The sequence below is a fragment of the Chaetura pelagica genome, unplaced genomic scaffold (genome assembly GCF_000747805.2).
Source record: "Chaetura pelagica isolate M959 unplaced genomic scaffold, ChaPel_1.0 scaffold387, whole genome shotgun sequence".
Lineage (NCBI taxonomy): Eukaryota > Metazoa > Chordata > Aves > Apodiformes > Apodidae > Chaetura > Chaetura pelagica.
Window position 1 is genome coordinate 223253 of NW_009954101.1, and position 5965 is coordinate 229217.

Consider the following 5965-nt stretch of genomic DNA (forward strand, 5'->3'; position numbering starts at 1 on the left):
CCCTGCAGTCCTTCACCCAGTTCCACAGAAACATGAGTGTGTTGGGGCCTGATGGGGTGGGGGACGCTGGGAACCCCCCAGCTCTGCTCCTGCTGCTGCCTGGCAGCTGGCTCAGGGGTGAGAAGGTGGGATCAACCTTGGGGAAGGGCTGGGAAAGGGGGAGGCTGGGTCAGAGCTGCCAGTAGTCCCCAGGGACCCTTTTCCCAGCTTCCACTAGTGTTTGGACTCACACAGGATGCTTTTTTTCCTAAAGGAATATTTGTTGTAGATGTGAGAATCAGCCTAATTTATTCGCTCAAGTCTTGAATTTCTCATCTTTAAACAAATAATGTGTTTTGCTTTCTCTGCAGTTGGTGGCACCAGTGGCTCTGCTCTTGGCAGCCAAGGTGGAGGAGCAGAAGTGTCCCGCATAGGATGTCATCATGGCAACACATTCCTGCCTGCATCCCATGGAAGCTGCTCTAGAGCCCTAGAGTGAGGCAAGAGTCAGGAGGACAGAACTGGGCTGTGATGGGAGCAGCACAGGCACAGGGCATGGGAGTGGTGGCAGCCTGCTGCATCCTGGCCCTACAGACAGCCTGTCTGACCTGGGACTGAGCAGCCTGTCCTGCTGAGAAGGGGCAGCTTGATCCAAGAAAGTTTAAGGAAGAATACAAGCCAGATGCAGTTAATTCCTGTGCTGCCTGTCAAGCCATCCCAGGCAGTGGCAGGGCTGAGGTCTGCTGGGGGTTCCTGTGAGCTCTGCAGCAACTCCCAGCAGAGCAGTAGCAGGGGAGCAGGGCCAACCCAACACTCTGCTTCTTCTGGACTGGCAGGGAGTCTGTGCCAGTCCCCCCAGTGCCCACCAGCAGAGATTCCCCTTTGCTCTTCCTGGCTCCCTGAGCAAAGCAAGGGGAGTGCCTCCCTGGGACTAACTTGCCCATCCTCTCCCCTCCAGGCTTTCCTGCAGCAAGGCCGAGACCTGGTGGCTCTGGAGGTCGTGGAGACCCTGGGTGAGTTTTCCAAAGTGGATGGGCAACCACACCAATCCTAGACCCAAGAGGGTTCCACAGAGCAGAGAGTCTGGCCGCATAGTCTTCACCACAGCTGGAAAGCAGAGGTACAGATGCCCAGAGGGAGAGCAAGAGTCCAGGCAACAAACTCTTTTTCACACCTGCTGCTTCTGTTTTCCCTTTATCATCAGTTTCTCAGGTATAACTGGGCTCAGGATCCATGCTCAGAGGAATGACAGTGTTGAAGTGGTGTTTGTCTCTGTTCTCCCCACAACAGGTTCTCTACCAGTCACTGTCCCTGATGGGCTCTTGAACTCAATCGTGCTGAAGCTGAGGAAAAAAAGAATAAAGAACAGCAACAGTTTGGGGGACTTTTTGAAAGAAGCTGGAGGCTACATGTAGGCTTGTGGCCATTGGACCTAGTTTCCTGTTCCTTTCTAAAAGACACTGTTAACAACTGGATTTACTGACACCTGCTCCACCTCAGAGGCAGTTTGCAGGTGCTCTCTTCCTCCTTGCCTCTGGGAAGAGAACAGGGCCTGCAGGAGGGGAGGGGAGAAGGTCTTGTCCTCCAGGAGCAGGACACAGCAGACTCACAAACCTGCCAGGTGTGCTGCTGGCTTTCTGATGGCTGCATGTCTGTGTTCTGCCAGGGTTTGAGATCCTCACTGACCACCTCCATCCCCACGTGGTGAAGTGTGCGCAGCTTATGCGAGGTAAGCTCTGACGGGTGCTTGCAGCTTCTCCTCTGTAACAGAGAAGCTTGGCAAACTCCTCAGCTCGGCAGCTGTGAAAGTGCATTGTGGTGTTTCTCTGGGCTTGTCCATGAGCCCACCTTTAGTCAGGTTCCTTAGGGACTGCAACAAATGGGGTCAAAACAGAGGCAGCTGCAAAGGGCTGAGGTGACACTGTGGCCCTACTGAACCATGCAATGCTCTCCACCTACAGGGACTTTTAAAATGCTTCTAGCTGTGGCATGGAGCTAGTCAAACCATGCTGACTCTCTTTTTTTTTTGTGTGTGATGGCTCGAAGCCTGGGGTTCTTGACTACAATGGAGCAAGGTTTGTCAGACTGTGCAGACTGACAGGGGGCTTGTTCCTTTTCTCTTTCAGCCAGCAAAGACCTGGGCCAAACTGCCTATTTTCTGGTGACCAAGAGGTTATTATTTGATCATGGAACCCAGTGGGACAGAGGGTCTTCTCCGGAGCAGATATGCTGCTGGGAATCCCCGGGGCACTGTGCAGCTTGCGAGCAGCTGGGGATCGCCAGGTTAGGTTCAGCAAGAGCTTGCTAGGGGTCCAAGCCAGCTGCACAACCAGCCATCCCAGCAAGGCTCGTGGGATGCTCAGGAACTTTGCTGCCACCTTTGATGGGGAGTTTGTTCAAGCAGGTGACCAGGCTCCCTGTAGGCACTCGGGAGTCACTCCAGTGCTATTCAGAGCTGAAGCTTCAGTGCTGTGCCCAAAAATCCTTTGGAAGAGACCAGAGCCTTTGTGAAACCTGAAGAGGGCCAGTTTGCTCCTTGAATGCCATCCCAGGAGTTGCACTGGAAATGGTCCTTCTTCTCAGATGGAGCAGAGGTGGGGGCTGGCAAGTGAGCCAGGCTTTCTCCCTCCAAGGAGGGCTGGTGCAGCCTCAGTGCTCCTGCACCAGCTGCAGAGCCTGGAGCTGACAGAGTTGTCTGGCCCCAAAAGGATCTGTAGCAGAAGGGGGAAAGACCAAGCACACTGGTGCAACAGGATAGAGACACCTGGGCAGTAGGGTTGCCCTGGGGGAGGCATGGCAGGGACTTCCTCACCATGTCCACCTCTGGCATTGTGTCTGTTCCTGGGGCAGGTATGAGGGCTGAAGTTGAGGCCTGGGAGCTCAGGGTCTTCTGCTTCTCTCCCTGCTGGTGAGAACAGCCTGCACCTCACCACCTTCAGCCTGCACTACACTCCTCCTGTTTTGGCCTGTGTCTGCAATCCACCTGGCTTGTGAGCAGTCCAGCTGGGACATCCCAGTCTCCAAGGACAGGAAGCACTAGTGGGAACATGCGGATGGCACTGTCACTCTGATGCTCTTAGATGGGAAGATTTGGAGTGAGGTTTCCCCCCAAAGGCTCTTAAATGTTTGGTTTGGGATCTGTGTTCATGGGTCTGCCCTTCAAACACAGCCACCATCCAGTGCATCCAGGACTGCAGGTCTTGCCACGGTTTGCAGGGCAGCAGCAGAATCTCCTGTGGCACAACAGAGATAGCAAAAGGCACAGAGGGAGAGGAGTTCCAATGGGGTCAGTGATACTAGTTCTCATTACTTCCCCTGGGGGAGTAGCTCCCCCTCCTCAGTAGCTGCACTCCTTAGTAATTAGCAGGTTGACCTGACGGATTCATGCTGGCCTGCCTGCCTCTGACTCTCCTGCCTGGGTTTGTGTTTATTCTGCCAAACAGGCTCAGGAATTCCATCAAATCCTGGAGAAAATTCCCAGTCAGTGGACGTGCCTCTGGAGTTGGCGGGTAAGAGTCTGCTTTGGAGCGTGGGTGCTGGCAGCAGAGCCCAGGCTCTGGTTTCTCTGGTGTGCAACAGGCTGTGAGGCATCTCCAAGATGGCAGTGGCAGCAGTGGCTGAAGGGCACTGTGGAGGGGAATTTGAACCCTCTGCATCTGACAAATGTCCCTTTAGCTCTAAGTTCACCTGTTCTGAATTAGCTCCATAGACACTTTGTTTTCCCACTGCACTAGCAACCTTGCTGCCAGTGGCTGGGTCCTTTCCCACCAGGAGGGATGAGGGCAAAGTGGATCTGTCTGCAAAGGAAAGCTCGGACTGTACCAGCTGAGCTGCTTGCATTAGACCAGCTCTATTGACAGCCCAAGATACGTGATCGGCCACTGATTTTATTCCAGGCCTCTAAAGAAGCCCAGAAGCCGAAGGCTGTCAATGCCAGTGGACATCAGTGGGGCGTGGAAATGTCCCAGCCTGATTGCTGGCACCATCCAGCCAGGCTGGACATTGACCAACACCACAGAAGGAGCAAACGTTCCTGGAGAGCTAAGAATCCCTCATAGCAAGGTGGCACTGGCTGTCAAGAGCAGAGCAGTCAGAACAGTAATGTGTCACTTTAGGAACACGGGGCCGAGCACACCAAGGAGCTGAAGGCACAACCGTGGCAGCTGGAGAACAGGGAGGCCAAGGTGCAGTGCCAGTACACCTCTGCTTCCCAGGATCTACTAGTCCAGCAGCAGCAGAAGAGGGAAGGGCAAAAAGACAACAAGTCCTCTAAGCAACATTTCCGTCCCCAGCTTGGGGGTGGCCCCCACAGCCTGGCCAACAAGCAGCTTGGAGGTTCCCAGCCCAGCCCCGAGCCCCACAGAGGACAGGGTCCCCTTGGCTCTTCTTGCAAGAGGCCCCTGCCAGAGGAGCTCGAAGCCACAGCCATGGCCACAGCTGCAGCCCATGAGCACCAGCCCAAGGCCAAGAAAGTCTCAGAGGCACCCAGAGTGCAACTCACACACCCTTGTGCACAGGCTGATGTTGCACGCCCCTTAGCCCTCACACACCCCTTTACACGTCCCTGTGATTCCACACACCCCCCTGGGCACTCCCAAGCCCTTTGCTTCCCGAAGCACAGGGGCTGCTTTTATACCCAAAGCACGAGAAAGAACTTGAGCTCTGACGTTTCTCTGTCACTCACACACGTGATTGCTTAACTAACCCCTCGCTGCCACTGAAAGTGTGAGAAACGTTTGTCGCGCCAATGAACAGGCCCAAACAGATCCCTCAGCGAAGCACAGTTTATTTACGCTCTTGCAAGAATGGGTGACCTAAACAAGTAGGCACACCTGTAGGCAGGTGAAGAACGGTTTATATTCCCTATTCACGACGCAAAGGTCCCTCCCCTCTTTCCCCACTGGCTAGGTAGGTCAGGGTTTACAGCCCATCCCACGCTTCCAATTATCCTATAAGTTTCCCACCCCTGTTTCCACGTTCCATTCTAGCAGTTTACTTTTTACCTTTTCAGGTAAAATTTTGACCTTTCTTGCCCCCTTGCCTGTAACCAACTGGTGGAGCAAGACAGAATGGGCATTTGTTTGGTCTTATCTTGGGCCATAAATCCTGCTCCATGTTCGGATCCCCAGATGGAGCCCAAGTCACTCCCTCAGCTTCTTGGACCGTAAACCACTCCCAGTGTCCTTGGAATGTGCAGATGTCTCACTTCTCTCAGACAAACGATTATATTCCTAACACTAGGGTATATGTATAAAAAAAAACCCAAACCCGACACTATGTTTCTAACACTAGGATGCAAGAACAAGACTACATTTCATTTCTAACAAAAGTAGCAATGCCCAAACGCCTGCTCCAAGGGTGGGGGGCTCTTTGTTGCAGCTCATTCATATGTTAGCAGGGGGAATCCAATTCCTCTGTTTTTTCACCGCAAAGCTGCAGGCTGTCCCCAGGACAAGCTGTGGGCACCACTCCTCTCCATCCCTGTCCTCTCTCCTGCATGCACTGCTCTCCCCTCTGCTCCCGCCTTGCTCTCAGCTCTGCTCTGCACCTCCCCTTCTTCGCTCTGTTGATGGCAGAGGCACAGCCATCCTCTCTGAGGCCTCCGCCTTGGCCAGAGCTCTGGCCACATGTTTTGCAGGCGAGGAAGGTTTGCAGCGTCTTGCAGGAGCCACCCCTGGGGCTCATCCCCTACCACCAGACCATGGCCAGACCGAACCAGCACAGTCCCAACTGGTTCCAGCTGCTGAGGGTGGGTGTCTCCCTTTGTGATGCGGGGCCTGTTGCCCGGACACCCTTGTGATGAGGGTCTCCCTGGTGACCACGAGGGTATATAAGGAAGCCGAGCCCTGGGATGCCCACTCTCAGGAGAGCATCTCCCTCAGGAGGCAGCAGCTCCCCTGGACACCCGAGGATCGTCTGCAGCAGTGGACCGCCAAGATGTCCATGCAGAAGGAGAAGAAGGCCCGTTCTCAGCCCGACCAGAGGC

The 5965-nt window shown here is 54.4% G+C and overlaps 1 pseudogene; it reads left to right on the forward strand.

Annotated features, from left to right (window-relative positions):
- The first annotated feature begins 422 nt into the window (after nt 1–422).
- Nucleotides 423–5779, forward strand: LOC104392916 (annotated as a pseudogene).
- Nucleotides 5780–5965: the final 186 nt, after the last annotated feature.